Here is a 17,516-nt window from a genome sequence, read left to right on the forward strand (position 1 = left end):
GGGGAGAAGACTATGGGGTCTATTCACAAAGCTGCCAAGGGCAGCCAAGTGAATGACCGATCAGAAGTGAAGTGAGCCGAACACTGTTCGGCTATTCACTTACAATGATGAAGGTCTCTGAAGAACAGCCATTTATCCAACGGGTAAAAGTGTAAATTGCTTCAGGTGGACTTGCGCTTGAATTTATAATACATCTATTGTACTAGTAGATTGTTATTATGATCTCTGCCAGGGAAGTTTAAAGCATCCACCCACCTAAATGTTATATTTTAGTTGTCAGTGGAACCTGGTGGTTTGAGTTACATAGTTACATAGTATTTGAGGTTGAATAAAGACATTAGTCCATACACCTAGGTCTCTAAACTCTAAGCTGGGACACACCACCATATTTTTTTATTGTGCCTCAGAGGCTGAATAAAAAAAAAATATGACAGATTCCTCCAGGAGTGTCCCTAGCATAATGCCTGCCTGAGGCGGCTGGTGGTCACATTCCGGGGTGGGGGGGTGCATGGGGGTAGGTGTTGGTGCTGGTCGTCATGTCTGAAGGGGGTCGGGGATTGGGAGTGTTCATAGGGTCCTGGTGGTGCACCGCCCAGCTCTGGCCAGCATCCTGTTCGACTGACATCACTGGTTGCCAGGAGCTGGGCGGGACACCGGGCAGAGTGCTAAGAGTCCTAATAGCTGGGACGAGACATGTGTATGGCCCTTACACATCTCCCTGCCCAGCTCTTAGCAACCTAAGGCACTTTGGCCAGAAAGGGGGGTGGCTTGTGACCCAAAGAGATGCTGCCTGAGGCTGCCTCATTAGAGGGACAGCCCTGGATTGCTCTATGCTTGCTAACAAAATGGATGACTGAACCTCCCGCTTTGTATTTTTACAGTGGTGCTAGCCCGTCAGAATACCTGAACAGAGCTTGCACCTGATTGGTTGCAATCATTGTTCGGACAAAAATGTTCCAGCATGTGCCTTCGATAAAAGTCAATCTAATGATCAAATTCTGCGGAGTAGATGAGGCCACTGTTGAAGCGGCTGAAATGTAATCTGTGTGTACCCAGGTTTAGTCTCTGGCTTCTTTTTGTCGTTGTTGTTGCTCAACCCGTGGGTTGAATAAAAAAAAATATAGATTCCTCCATCGATGCTTACGAGCCTTGTTGGATGATTCACCCGCTGTTTTCTTTGTATTCTGACACCAACCACTAGTCGCTGTTAAAATACACAAACAGTGTTTGCAGCTGATCAGCTGCAGGCACTATTTGTTTAGAGATTTTTTTACTGGGTCTATTGATCTTCTGATTGAGGGATGCCGGCGGGAAGTGTGCCGGCAGTGACACCCGCTGTGCAAAAATGTGATTAGTGTATGGCCACAGGCCCGGCGCTACCGCAAGGCAAGTCAGGCGGCCGCCTGAGGGCGCTGCATGGTGAGGGCGGAAAAAACAGGGCATTTTGACAAGTACTTGTACTTGTCAAAAAGGTGGGGTCCTAATTTAGCTGGCCGGCGACTGCCAGAGGTGCCACGCGTGTCGGGATCCTCTGCCAGTCGCTGGCCAGCTAAATTAGGACCCCACCTGGAGCTCCTCCCACCTGACCAGCGCTGACTCGTCGCTGCTCTCCCGTACCGAAGGTAAGTGAAAAAAAAACAAAAAAACATAGCACAAACATCGGGGCATTTTGACCAGGTATAAGTATTGCCAAAATGCCCTGTTTTTACAGGGGGTCGGGGAGGGCGCGCAAAAATGCACTTTGCCTGTGTAGGCACTAATCCTAGCACCGGCCCTGTATGGCCAGCTTAAGGAAGGATTAGAATTTGTGTGATATATTTTTATTGCTGCTAAATTGATTTGTCTCTATACTGGTGACCAATGTCTTTGAGACAAAATGTGATGGGAAATCCAAAATGTTACAGGTGTCACCTAAAGAGGAGAGGGCGCTGTCTGGTTAGGTCGAAAAAAACAGGTCATTTTGACAAGTACTTGTACTTGTCAAAAAGGTGGGGTCCTAATTTAGCTGGCCGGCGACTGCCAGAGGTGCCACGCGTGTCGGGATCCTCTGCCAGTCGCTGGCCAGCTAAATTAGGACCCCACCTGGAGCTCCTCCCACCTGACCAGCGCTGACTCGTCGCTGCTCTCCCGTACCGAAGGTAAGTGAAAAAAAAACAAAAAAACATAGCACAAACATCGGGGCATTTTGACAAGTATAAGTATTGCCAAAATGCCCTGTTTTTACAGGGGGTCGGGGAGGGCGCGCAAAAATGCACTTTGCCTGTGTAGGCACTAATCCTAGCACCGGCCCTGTATGGCCAGCTTAAGGAAGGATTAGAATTTGTGTGATATATTTTTATTGCTGCTAAATTGATTTGTCTCTATACTGGTGACCAATGTCTTTGAGACAAAATGTGATGGGAAATCCAAAATGTTACAGGTGTCACCTAAAGAGGAGATGAGGGTACATTTTCCAACGGGGACACCTGTTCCAGTGACAAGTGAATTCACTTTGTAGAAATGTTCTCTCTTTTCACTGTTGTATTTCATGGACAGGAAATAAAGGGAAAATTCCCGAAAGAGACAAAATAAACCATCAAGGGTTTTAAACCTTCCCTAGTCTATCAAAAATTATAGATACAGATACAGCTATAGATACACTTTAAGATTTTAAAATTAGTTTCCACTAATCCATGAAAATGTCAGGAGTAATAAGCTGGAAGTATTGGCTCAGAATACATAGGGGTGCATTTATAAAAGTTAGAGATAAAACAATGCTGTTCACATAGCACTACTAAACATTCCTGTGCTACTAACGCACTGTACAATGCAATCACACCTACTATGCACTCTGGTGTGGGAGGTGGGTTGTGTTGTCATTCATTTGAATGGCACCTCAAACGCACCTCCTGCCCACAGTTCAATCGCCGGCAGCGGAACGCACGGTGCCGCAATGCTGTGCGTTCCATTGCGTTGCAACTTAATGACCAAGGACAAAAGTGGTTACACAGGTTGAGAACCACTGCCCTGGATGGTGCTGACAAGTATAGGAAATACTGTATACTCATCAGCGCCACCTAGGGGAGCTAGTACTGGACAGAACTTTTATAAATGAACCCCATAGAGTGTGTTGGCTTTCTTTAGGTGAATGAACATCCTACGCAGTTCCTGACTTGGAAAGCGGGCTAAGCGGTTACAGATTCTACAGTAAATGTTTTTTTCTCAATGATTAGGTGAGATGGAGCTGGTTTTCCTATCCATCAGATATACTATAAGACTGATTTATGATGGCTATACTCTCCCCTGTATTTGAAAGCATTCATGTGGATTGTAGGCTTTACCTAAAACAGATTTATTCTTTCTGTTGCCAAAGCAAGCTTTCTACTTTCATTGTCTAGCTAAATAAATGTGTAAGCAGGTGCACTGTCTGAACTTGTGCAGGAGCTTTAGAGTCTGTTGATGGCAGTGGATGACCTACCTTTACAAATAAACTCGCATGTCTAGACACAAAAAAAAGTACATATGGTAATTATGACCCGTACCAAGTACAAATATGCTCTGCAGTCACTGTTCTTCTTCTGGTTTAGATGTAGAATCCATTTCACTTGACCTGCTGATATCTGACTGTCATCAATAGAAAAACATAGCACACATGAATGAAGGCGTTTCATTTAAACAAGTAAATTCTTATGTGACTACATCAGGTTAACATAGGTCCAACACTTCTGGGTTTTTCATATCCTCATAAGCATCTTAAACAGCTACATTTATTATTATTATTATTGTCAGTCACTCATAATTTTCTTTTGCATTTTGGTGACTTATGATATAGTTCATATTCTACAGTGCTGCAGAAATTGTTGGTAGCATCACCTGATGCTTATCATATTTTTTTTGACCCCAGATTTATTAAATAAGAGATAGAAAAATACAACTTTAGCTAAGTTAAAGTTTATGGGCAACCAAAACATTTGTTCTTGTAGGGCTCATTCACACTATTATGTAGTGGTAACAAGAAGCAACACGTTACATGCGTTGGTGCGATATGGTGCCATTGCATATGAATGGCACCCCAACGCACCTTGCCAATGGATGGGCATTGTGATGCATTGTCCCTCAACCGTAGGCTGATGGTATGCTAAGTGAACATAGTCATGTGTATGGAGGACCTTACTATGGCCTTTAGAATAAATCAGGAGAAGAACAAACATGTCCCTTAAGAATAAACATGGATTCAGTGCAAAGAGCCAAAACATTTGTTCTTTTAGGGCTCCTTCACACTATTATGTAGTAGTAACAGTCAGCAACACGTTACATGCGTTGGTGCAATGTGGTTCCATTGCATATAAATGGCACCCCAACGCACCATGCCATTGGATGTGCATTGTGATGTGCTGCCAAAAAAGGTACATGCACTTTTTTGGTGTGTTCGGCAGCCTATTTAAATGAGTTGGCTGACAACACATTGCATGCTGACGAACAGCATACTGCACATGAGCAATATTTCCATGATCTGTTAATAGATCAGAGATATCATTCTTAAATGGATAATAATTTACATCATAAACCAGAAGCAGTCCTTCACCTCACACACTACCTAGAAATCCTTGCTGATTCACCTGGTCAACACAGCCAAAGCAGGTGATCCGAGCACATGAATTAGGAGTCTCCATCAACCGTAGGCCGATGGTATGCTACAGTGAACATAGTCATGTGTATGGAGGACCTTACCATGTGCCTTTAGAATAAATCAGGAGAAGAATAAACATGTCCCTTAAGAATAAACATGCATAAAGTGCAACAAGTCAAAGGAACATGTGACAACCCCAGTAGAGTACTCCATTTAGGCCCTAGCCACAAAACATTATTCTTCCCTAGGAACAAAACAGACACCTAATGACCAAGGCCCAGCCACTGGTCTTCAAAGGAGAGAGACAACCCATACCCACAACCCTTCTCCCTTTTTTGTTCTCCCATTCTTTCTTCTCTCCCTTTGTCTCCTTTTCACCTCTGCCCTTCCTTTACCCCAAAAAGGAAAACTGAAAAACATTTCCACAGATATCCTTACACTGTGAATATTTTTTAATGTTTAAATACAGCCACAGTTTGAATAGGCAAGAACATTTCTGGGCGCCCTCCTGCTTGACAAGTGACACGGTCATAAACATTGTACTGTTATACTTACTGTGTCCAATGATGTCTTCTCGGCTGATATGTGATTTGTAGAATCGAATGCATAAAGAACAACTCTTTTGTTTCCTGCTATGGTAAATGACTTTGTGAAATCTATGAAAACAGCACATGGTAAACAGCAGGTTAAAAAATAAAGAAATAAAACGAGCACTTCATATGATGAAATTAAATATTTATGTGAACTGAAGTAGAAGAGCAGACAAAGCCTTAATATATAAAACATATTTATGCTGCATATTACCAATGCCAACGTTGTTATATTTGCTTTATTAAAATAATGTTCTGTGAGTGCCTTGACCAAAATCCCCTTCTCCTTGTGTTTGCTATCAGATGACACATTATGTCTCAAACTTAAGGACGTGAAGGCGGGCAGGAAATGTCAAGGATTAAAGTTAAGGAATGCATTCAGTCCTCATAAATATAGTTTATAACACTGTAGAGTAGTACACATAACATAGAAAAACGTCCAGCTAAACTTTCAATTGCAAACAGCTAAACATATTGCACATGCATCGTAAAAAATAAAAAAGGTTACAGTTATTTTTGTTTTCTTGAGAAAGCAGCCATCATTCTATAGATAAGGGCCCTTGCTCTATTTGGAAGCAGTGGTCTCTATGCAGAGGTCTGTATTGTGATTGTAATGTCTTCCTTATATTGTAGAGCAGACCTTCTTAAACTGTGGGTCGCGACCCCATATGGTGTCGCGCAAGTGCCCAGGGCCGCCATCAGAGGCCTACTACAGTCAGTGACTGTGTGAGGGGCCAGGAAGGCCCGGGCTCCATGCAAGCTTTTTTTCTTATACATTAATACGTGAAGTGTATTTGTAAAGGCCCCAGACCTCCCTGGGCACTTCGTATCTACCTTCCTGAATATGTGCAGGGGGCGGTGCTATCTTTTATGCGGCAGAAGCATGGAGTCATGAGCGGAGCACATGGAGCTGCTGGAGGGGAAAGGTAAGTTTATTCCAGCAGACATCTCGGGAGATGTGATTACAGAGACAAAGAGCGAAGGGGGAGGGGGAGACACACTGACCGACACTGTGGAGGAGGGCTTCTAGAGAGACACACCGATTGGGGGGGTAGGAGGAGAGAAACACACTGACCGACGCTGGAGGGGTATGGAAGAGGAGAGCATTCACATTAAACATTAGAACAAAGGGGGAAGTTTAGTGAGCGATTGCTGTGCGTTCCAGCATCTGCCGTTCTGGAACGCTCAGCAATTGGTGTGAATTGCCCCTTAAGGACTACTTCACACCATCCTCAGTGCGTTCTGGCCCGATTGTGACCGGAATGCACTGGATCGCATTGTGGTCAGCTCAATTTGTTGAGGGTCGGGAGGGGGCGTGGCGGTGCAGTGAAGGGCACCACAGCCACGCCCTCCGGCCGCACGGGAACGCAAAGCACATCAATGCCTGGGGTCACGTAAAAATTTCCTTTGGCGAAAAGGGGTCACGAGAGGAAAAAGTTTAAGTAGGCGTGTTGTAGAGCACTGCACAAACTGTTGGCGCTAAATAAATCCTTTATTATTATAATAATAATGTATTTAGCTGATTTAAACTAAAAGTTCAGTTGGGCTTTAACATGTGTGAGATTTAGCTTCCAATGGTAGCGCATTAAGGACGCATTCACTCACTGCAATCTTCATTCAAGGGCAGCAAATCACAAAGCAACCATATGGGGATTTATTTGTATATTGTACATATCCATTATGATCTAGGAATTCTTTGTCCTGTATTTAATGCATATTTGTTAAACTGTGTATATATACTGTAGTACAAAAACAGATATAAAACAACAGTTGAAAAAGAAGTATAAAAAACTTTTATAGTTTCCCTTTGATTTTTTAAGTCTAGGTCAGATAGCTCTGGAGCATGTCTTATGTTTATTTATTTAAAGGGTTAGTTCACTTTTATAGTAAACATGCTAGTGCTTCCTAGGGTCCCAAGTAGCTTATACATCAGTGTCCAGTGTACAAATTTGTTTTATCCTTTAAATTGCCTACTTGTAGCCCACCTGCGGGTTACGCAATACCTGGACAGGAAACTTTCAGACAGTGTAATTGGCACCATCCTGTAATGAATCCAGGATGGAGGAAATGTTGGAAAGCTTAAACAAATCAAGTAATTCAGCCACATGTCTGGGCCACCCAACCGTTCACTTGCCTCTCACCATCCTGTCCAGGTATACTGTGAGTCGAATTGCAGTCTAGAATATAAAGTTCCATCAATGGGCATTGAACTATAGTGCCTGATCACGTGTACAAAGGCCGAAAAATAGCTGCAGAGGCGCATCTTTTAAAAGCTGACCTGAAGCGTTGTATATCTGAACGGAAGGATAAGCAAGTATTTCATGAAAATTATTTTACACATGCTAATTGGCATCAATAGTAGTTTTTAATTACTGTATGGGCTATTTTTAAACAAGGTGGACTAATCCTTTAAATCAGTGGTTCTCAACCTGTGTAACCTCAGGACCCACACTTGTCCTTGGTCAGTGATGTAACAATCGCCATAGCGACCCAGGTGGCTGCTATGGGGCCCGGCCAGGACATCCCCCTGATCTCATGCGGGCCACCTGGGTCGCTATGGCATCTCAGACTGCTGGCTGTCACTGGCAGGTGTGAGGAGGAACGTGTCGCTGTTAGATCACTGATAACCTGTCAGTGATCTGTGCAGCGGCGCGTTCCTCCTCACAGCCGCTGCTGTGTCAGTGACAGCCAGCAGCTGCGGAGGAGGATGTTGGGCGCGGCTTAGCAGCAGAGGAGAGGCGGGCCCGACAACGAAAGAGGAGGAGGGGCCAGAGGCGTAAGAGGAGGCGGGGCCCGGCAACGGAAGAGGAGAAAGGGCTCGGCGATGGTAGAGGAGACAGGGCACGGCGATGGAAGAGGAGACAGGGCTCGGCAATGGAAGAGGAGGCGGGGCCCGCCAGCGACTGTGCACATGGGGGAGGCAGACAGCAGATCGGGGCTGACGGGTAAGAGGTGTGCAGGGGTGTGACCAGCCCACCTGAGACCCTGCAGAGCCCACCATAGAGAGTCACTCTCAGGTGAGCTGTTTGGGATCTCAGGTGGGCTCTGCAAGGGGTGTAGCTAGAAATCACAGGGCACCATACAAATGTTGCTATGGCATTGCCTTACTGTGCGTTTCGGTGAACTATGGGCGGCAGGTACGTTTGGGGTGCCTTTCAAATGAATGGCAACACAATGCACTTCCCGTGGTAGGTGCAACTGTGTGGTACAGTGCGATTAACACACTGTACTAGTATGAAGGGGCCCTCAAAAACACTGACAGACACACATAACCACAGACACAAGCAGCTCTACAGGACATGCAAGTGAGCTGTTAGCAATGCACGTATGGATGGAGCTCCCATGTGTTTATACCCCCCACCCCACCTCAAGCTAAAACTCTGTGATGGGCAGCATATTTTGAATGGCTCCTGGGCACAAGAACTGACAGTGCTGCAATAGATGGAGGCTGAGGAGCCTCTCACCTAGCACAGTGGAAGGCATGCGGCGACCCACTGAACCAGATAAGAACCATGGCTATAATAAATTATTTATTCAATTACAAATTGTGGCCAATTTTACATCGCATACATTGACTGTCCAAGGTCTAAATATCTGTGAAATGTCTGTATTTTAGTAAATCTGTCTCATGTGTATGTTGTCACACATAATTGTACGTCAATCTGAAATATTAACCACCTCCGGGCCGGCCGTAGTAAAAAAACGGCCGGCCCGAGCTTTCTAGATCTGAGCGGGCGTCTTTAGACGTCCGCTCAGACACGCCCCCCATTAATATAGGGGAAACTGTTTTTTTTTTTAGAGGGAGACTTTACTGATCTCTAACATTCTCCTTGTTTTGTATGATATGTTTAGCTCCTCGAGGTACGCAGGCTCAGGCTATTTTTTGGGTGTTAAGTATTAATTTTTAGGTCTCAGGAGGGGAGGAATAAGTTACGGAAAGGCAAAAACCCTTATAAAGCATGGTCCAATTTGCTCCAACAGGGAGAAAAAATACTTCCCGATTGCCTAAGGCAGTCAGATATTCCCAAGGTTACCATATCTGGTGTTATACTCTGGCGTATGCGGTGACACCCGACATGTGTAGTGAAATCTTTGTTTCCATACGTAAGGGCACCCGACACGTGTTTACATGAAGACGCACGTGCTTGCAGGGGCAAGGGACTTTTATTTTTATTATTTCTACATTTTATTTAATATTATTTTTTAAACTTTTTTTTTACTTTACTTTAATTGCCATCACATAGGGGGGATTACAAGTCCCCCATGTGATAGCATATTGGTGGTGACAGATACTCTTTAAGTTGATACTGGGGGTGCAAAAGTCCCCTAGTGTCACATTTCCACTCTAAATAAACTATTGAACTGCAGATCGCACTTAAATAGCTTATTGCTGGGCTTCAGGAGCCCAGCAATAACCGTTCAGGTGTCGGAAGTGATGCAGTACGCGTCGCTCCTTGTCCCATAGAACGGGGAACAGACGTTCGCCACTGTCCTCCCCAGCTTCCTGGCCACAACCGAGCAGGAGGGGCAGCGGAGCCTGGGAAACTCGGCAGGGGTGTTGGCCGAGAATGGGGAGGTCACTTTACCGGATCGTAAAGTCGCTTCTACTGTAAAGCCGGCTGCCAGCTCTACAAATATTAACCAGTTGACATCCGCGGTGTTAAACCCCCTTCCCATCCAGGCCATTTTTCAGTATTCAGCATCCCTCCTGGAGTCTGTTTAACCCCTTAAGGACCCATGATGTGATTACCCCATCATGGGTCGTGAAGGGATTAATAGCCAGTTATAATCTGTGCATTTAGGAATACATCCAGCTTGTTTCAACAATTAACTGAGCCAGCTAGAACTAGTTTCTGAGGTAGTCTACTTAACATGATGTATGATGCTCTCATGTTTTTAGCCGCCAGGTGAATAACTTTACATTCATCAACAATCAACCTCATTTGTCACATAGTTGCCCAATCAAACATGACCTGTGATGACTTTATTCCACTTCATAGCTTGATGTCATCTGCAAACACAAAAATGGTACTTATAGTTCCAAACGCTATATAATTTATAAATAGGTTAAAAAGTAAAGGTCCCAACAAGGAAGCTGGGGGTACACCACTAATAACCTTGGACCCTCCAGAGTATGAATCATTAATAATTACCCTCTGAATAGTCTTTCAGCCAGTTTTCTCTCCATTTACAGTCTACATTTTCTAAGCCTATAGACTTTAAAGTGACATTAAAGGATAATTTTTTTTCCCCCGTGTCCATAGACTTACCTTGCGACTCTACAGTCCTCTCCTCTCCTCGTCTCCCGCCCGAAAATCCGAACTGCGCATGCACCTGCCCCAAGATGCTATGCGGCCGCCAGAGCAGTTTCGGATTCTAGGACGGGAGCGTGCGGCGAAGACAGGGGTAAGTTTAAACTGCTTTTAAAGAGTTTTTTTTTTTTTTTTTTTTTTTTTAACTTTTTGCATATATCTACTGCCTGCTAGCAAAGAAAATGGAAGGTTTAGAAACCCTTCAACTTACACATTAGCTATCTGTGGCAAACTGTGTCAAATGCTTTTGCAAAGTCCAAGTATACTATATCTACTGACACTTTGTCTACATCAACTTATAATGAACCTGTGCCTAGACTATGTACACAAAAGTATTTACAAATTCTTAACAATCAGTACCAGGCCAGCTATCATTCACCTCTGTAGCTATAAGCATTGTAGATAAGTTAATCTTCAAAGCTCACAGCAGGGGCAGTAGAATCTCAGCTATTTATATGGAGAGCGGAAAGATGGAAGGATGTTCTAAACTGTTAAAAACCAACTTAATCCCAACTTTAGAGTCTCTGCTCTGATCTTTGAGCAAGAATTACTTCAGAGTACATGCAGTTAGAGTAGCTCTTTTACTGTTTGTTTAGAATGTGTGCAGTAAGTATGTTAATATCTATAGTCTAGGCATATGCACACTTTAAGGGTCAGGTTAAAGTTAGAATCTAAAGGACGTAGGGGCAACTTTACTCTTTTGCTTTTGCAGGGGAAAATTAACTAGTAATTATGAGTGCTTTGAAAGGACAAAACACAGTTATTATTCATAGTAAGCCAAGGTATGAAAGCACACTGTTGGAGGTTAGTCTTTCAAGTTGGAATATACTTTTAACATTCTCTACTGTGTAATGCAATGGACATGCTATGCTAAAAATGTAAATGAAGCCTAAAGTGTTTTCTTTTAATTGTCCTTTTAGTAAAGTTTCTCATCGTTATTACTTTGAATTCGACCTCATCTGGTTCGACCTCATCTGGAGTACGCGGTCCAGTTCTGGTCACCAGTACTAAGAAAAGATGTCTTTGAGCTGGAAAAAGTCCAGCGGAGGGCAACCAAACTAATTAGGGGTATGGAGGACCAGAGCTGTGAGACGAGGCTACTAAATTTAAACATGTTCACATTGGAGGTGAGGAGATTAAGGGGGATATGATTTCCATGTACAAAATGTTCAATGGTGGCAGCAACATTAGCGACAAACTATTTAAAATTAACTCCATTACAAAAACTAGAGGCCACCACCTAAAATTGGTGGAAAAAAAATTCCAGTACAAGGGGCGAAGGGGGTTCTTCACAGTCAGAGCGGTTAGGGTCTGGAACTCACTGCCACAGGCGGTGATTTCAGCTAAGAGTGTGGAATTGTTCAAGCAACTTTTGGACGATTTCCTAAGGGACCGTAATATACAGGGGTACGGGTACTCCTAAGAATGAGATCCTATAGGTTGGACTTGATGGACTAATGTCTTTATTCAACCTCAAATACTATGTAACTATGTAACTATGAATCACTAACAATTACCTAATGCATAGAGATACAAACTGACAGCATGGTCTGCATAGGTTGGATCCATCTCATTCTTAGTTTTACTTTAATAATCTGTATGCTAACTGTTATCATATTTAAGACAAGTTCTGGGTTTCCTGTGTCTATTAATGAAGGATATAGCCTACAGAACAACCTGTATTCACTGCACCAATCTGTTCTACCAGCCCTTCAATCTTACATCTGACTTCAGAGCCAACTGCAGGTAAAATGTGACCTTAGACAAATTTACCTAAAGGATCAAACTGCAGTTCACAGAATAATATAAAAAAAAAAGGAAACTGTTCGATTCTAAAATATCAACTTAAATATGTTTCTCCACAGACAAGCAAATATACCACCGAGAATGATGAGCAGTGAGGCAGCTTTCTGTCCTCGAACTTGCCATGATGTTAACTGCAGCAGAAGGAGCATAAGAGTGATTACCAATTCCTTTTCATTTCTTGCTGATCTCTTTTCCCATCTACTTGTGCACCCCTATGAATTTGTAAAGTCTAAATAGTCTAAAGCACTTGTTGTTCTTTACGGAAGCTCTACACAGCCCTATTCTCACCAGATCAACATATAAAGACATCACATTGGTGCAGAATTGAGCAGCGTATATATGCCTACCTCTAAGTGTGTAAGAGTGGAGTAAATCCAGTAGATTTACTACATGGAACTGTCAAGAGTTTGGGTTCATTTACTTACTGACAATCCCATTAAGATTCTAATGCTGTAGGTCTGAAGCAATTTCTTCTTAAAGGAGAACTATGGGGTCTTCCCCATAGTTCTCCTTAGGGTAACGGGAGGACACAAACTAGCGTCCTCCCGTCACCCTATGCTCAGTATACCGCGAGCTGTTACTGAGAAGCCACAGCCGGAGCCAATCCCGACATCGATGTCGAGATCCGCCCAGCTGCGTGAGTGACAGCTGGCTCTGCCTATCTAGAGGCAGAGCCAGCTGTTCCCGCCCCCTACCCGGTCCGTTCCGCCAGTCAGCGCTGGCGGATCGGAGCGGGGAATCCAGCCCCTCCCCTGTCACGGCAGAGAGCCGTGACAGGATCAAGAGGTGAGCGAACGCCAGTATCTGTTCGCTCACCTCCCGATCTACTGAGCCGACCTGTGACAGTCTCATTGTCACAGGTCGGCTAGAACTATGAGGTGAGTGAAAAGCACTCACCTCATAGTTCTCCTTTAAGCATTGTAATAACAAGACCAGCAGCATATACTGCTCCTGTGGTGCCCAGGCACTGATGACTGACAGTGTCTGGATTATCCATACCAAGGACTTTTTCAACTACACTAAAGTAATTCTTTGCACCGCAAACAGCACAGAACATAACATCCAGTGTTTTGTTTGTTTTTTTTAAATCTAGCTATACTTTTACTTGTTTTAAAAATTATTTTGTTGGGAATAGTTGTCTGAAACAATAATGCCCATCTGATCTCATATTTATACCAACTTAACTTTTTTTTTCTCCAAGAACTTAGCCTTACATTGTCTTATGTCTTTGTCTTATATTCTAACTACAGCTCTGAGCAAATACTTATACAGTAGCAATGATCTGGCTAAAATCATTAAACAGTGAATGTAATTATATAAGTATTTAGTGCACTGTTGATTGCTTTATGACAGTATATAAAGTATCGTTTGGCTGCAAGCTGCTCCAGCAGAATAATCAATCTTTCCATGCAGTAGATTGGTAATGACATCAGCTCTAGGGTGGAAAGGGTCTTCCTGAACGCTAGCCAAAAACTGTAATCACTGCAGTCATCTTAATGAGCCTCTCTACCTTATTATGTCATTGATATATCTCACTGCTGTCAATGCTTTACCCAACTCTCTTTCTGAATAATAAGAGATTACATCACCAGGTAAAAAATGTCACCAATGGGGAGGCTAAAATTCACATCGGAGATTAAACTGGGTGCTTTAGCCAATTACCACCATATGTTAATTCGGAAGACTGTAAATCTAATATCTATATGCCATAAAGCTAGTGTAGTTTTAAATACATAATGCCTAAAATGTGTAAAGCATCACTGCTTGATTGCTTGCAAGCTAGCATTTGTTGTCTAACTTACATAAGAATGACTGTATTCATTGCCTAGTATCTTGACTGATAAATCACCCACTGGCTCTCCAGGCTAAGCATTCAGCGCAGAAGTAATGTGAAAGTGCCCTATTCTGAGAAGTGATTTATCTTAATAGCTGATCAGGTCTCCTACAGCTGGCTCTTTGTGCAGTCATGCACCCAGGGTGAGATTAACAGGGAGCAAAGAAAGCAAAGTGTTTTCACCTTGAAAGGCATCAATCAAATCTCATGAACAGCCTGTCTCTCCTCTTACGTTAAGACCTCATGCGTAGGGTTGTCATCTATATTCCTCCCTGCTAGTTGTCCAGAAGGTTTATTTCATATAAGGTCTATATTTATCTTCACCAATTTAGTATTACTGGTTGTATGGGGAAAAAGAAACACATACTTCACCTCTAAAAGGCCCCTTTGTTATGAACCTTGGAATTCCATTGGCGATATACTTGCATCTTGGTTTCTATGTTTACTCAGGTGGTGAAGGAGTCTGCAGGATCGTTTGTAATCCCAATTAAAAAGTATTCGTACAGTGCAGATGTTTATATTAACACATAATCCTTGGGAAGTGAAAAAAGTTGAAATACCAGAAGCACTTATGGAAGCTAGCCAAAATAATGCGATTGTTTACCAGACACCCTTGTAACTTAGGTTATAATGTGCTATCTGTGCCCTATAAAGAGATAATACAATTCTGTACATTTGGTCTACCATTTCTAAACAAATCATTTATTTTACAAGTTAAAGTGACACTAAACTCAGGAGTTAAATCTTAAAAATACATTCAAGTACCCTAACTATTAACACAAATGTATCTTATTTGGGTATCATTCAGCTGTTGATCCTCAACTCAACTCTGAATTGGTGCGGACACCGTCCTTTCTTCTGGAGGGTGGTTCCTTTTGTTCCCCATGGTCCTTGTGTGTGTTGTAAAGTAGCCACCAGGGCCGGATTAACGCAGGGGCTAATGGAGCTGCAGCTCCAGGCCTCTACCTTAAAATAGGCCAGCCACCCTAATGCACAGGCCACGCACATAAAGCAAGCAGCTGGCGGGGTCCGGGGAAAGATTGGCCCTTCCTTCCTCCCCATGCACCATCTTCTGTCTCCCTCCCCATGCGACATCTTCTCTCTCCCTCCCTGTGCACCATCTTCTCCCTCCCTCCCCATGCACCATCCTCCCTCCCCATGCACCATCCTCCCTCCCTCCCCATGCACCATCTTCTCTCTCTCTCCCTCCCTCCCCATGCGCCATCTTCTCTCTCCCTCCCCATGCACCATCTTCTCTCTCCCTCCCTCCCCATGCACCATCTTCTCTCTCTCTCCCTCCCCATGCTCCATCTCCTATCCCCATGCACCAGAGAGAGAAGATGTTGCATGGGGAGTGAGAGAAGAATATATATGCGTTAAGAATCCGTGTGCATGGATTTATAAAAAAAAGTGTATGTATATGTGTATGAATGAATGTGTGTGCATGCACGTGTGCACTAATAATAAGTGCACACTAGCATTATTAGTGCATAATTAACATGAGTGTGCATCCTAACGCAGTGTAATGAGCACTCCTATGCTGGTACCTAAAGACCCTATGTTGGTATGGAATGTGCTATTTAATATGCATCTCTAGCTTGACATAGCCCAGTAGTTATCAATTAAGTGAGGCGTTCTATTTTGATATTGGATCTTTATGTTGGTTATGTGTTTAGATCAGGGGTGGCAAACACAAGGCCCGCGGGCCGAAATGGCAAGCGCTCGCTCGCTTCTTTTTTCTGTTCTATTTCTCGCCTGCTGCAGCTACAGAGCAGCCAAGCCCGAGAAGGAGAAGAGAGAACAGAAGCGGCGGTAGTGTTCCATCCAGCATCCAGAGCCGGAGCTAGCGCTCTGCGCTCACTCTCTTTCGTCCCGGCCGCTTCAGCTCCTCTCAGAGAGGCGGCTCTGATTACACCCGTTAAGGAGATCTTGAGCAATGCTGAATTGAATTTTATTTGCTTAGAAGGACATTACATGTATGTTTACAGGAAGACAGCATCAGCAGGAAACATATGTATCATAGATAAATATACATAAGCATAGAGACTAACATTGCACTACTGGACAATCTAGTGCTCAAAATACATAACAGTACAATAGCATATGCTGCTGCATTTCCAACACTTTAAAGGCTGGTTTGTTATATACATCCATATTGTGTATGATGTCCTTAAGGGGTTTATATACTTGGCAAAGTTTCATTAATATGTGCCTGTTCAGGATATTTTCTTGAATATCCTGTGTTTAGATATGCATGGTAAACTGTTTTATAATATATGGCTGCAATGTGCTGACACGGTTTCTTCTAGTTGATGGTGACACATGAAAAGTGCTACTTTTTATATTGTGTGTGAGCTATTAAAATGTTTGTAAAACACTGTCCATGCTGGTGGTTATGAGTGGAGGATATTGTGTTTGTTTTGGTTTTGTTCAGTTTTTATGTCCACCTATTTCATATTCCCTGCTCATTAACTGGAATTATATATTAGGATACACAGCCGAACCAAAAAAATGATTTCTTGTCTTGCTTTTTAGACCTGTTCTTAGGGTTATTTGGTGCACTGATTCAGAAAATTGTATTAGCTAGACTACATCAGCTCTAGTTTCCTAGATATGGTTAAATGTATATATTTGTAATTTTTTTAAATAAGATCTTGCTGATCAACTTGTTCTTCTGTTATCTAGTTTGTGTTTTTGCGTACAAGTTAGCAGATATAGTGAGAGTGTTTAGTACTTCTAACTGTAATTTTACCTCAGAAACATTGAATTATAAAGGGTATGTGTAAACTAAGGGAATGGCGCCTTTTCATCAACAGTTTGAAATGTGTTATTTTAAACAACGGCAACAAATATGGCTTCATTCCAATTCGCCACTGCACCAGGATGAAAGAAGAGTACAACGCCATCCCTTTAGTGTTGGAAAATATAAAATTACCATGAAAATCAATGGGAGATTTGTGTAGACTTGAAGATGGCTAATTGTTTTCTTGGTCAAAGTGGCTACAAAAACTATTCTTGTTTTCTATGCCTTTGGAACAGTAGAGCCAAACATGAGCATTGGATAAGAAAAGATTGGCCTCCGAGGGAGGATAGGGTGGTTGGAGAAAAACGAAAAAATAATCTGAGGCTTTGGTAGCTGGGGCACCTTTGGTAGCACGAGATAGAATCACCTTGCCACCATTACATATAAAGCTAGGCCTGATGAAACAATTTGTAAAGGCTTTGAATAAGGATCTTCTTCTGTGTTGAAGGATTGGTATGTTTGTATCATAAGCCTGTGCTTTTGGTTTGAAACCAGCTGATTTACACTTTTGTATTGCACTTTTAATTTAATTAATAATAGCTCGCAGTGCCCGGCTGCTGTA

This window comes from Nanorana parkeri, unplaced genomic scaffold, assembly GCF_000935625.1.
Source record: "Nanorana parkeri isolate BGI_ZX_2015 unplaced genomic scaffold, ASM93562v1 scaffold614, whole genome shotgun sequence".
Lineage (NCBI taxonomy): Eukaryota > Metazoa > Chordata > Amphibia > Anura > Dicroglossidae > Nanorana > Nanorana parkeri.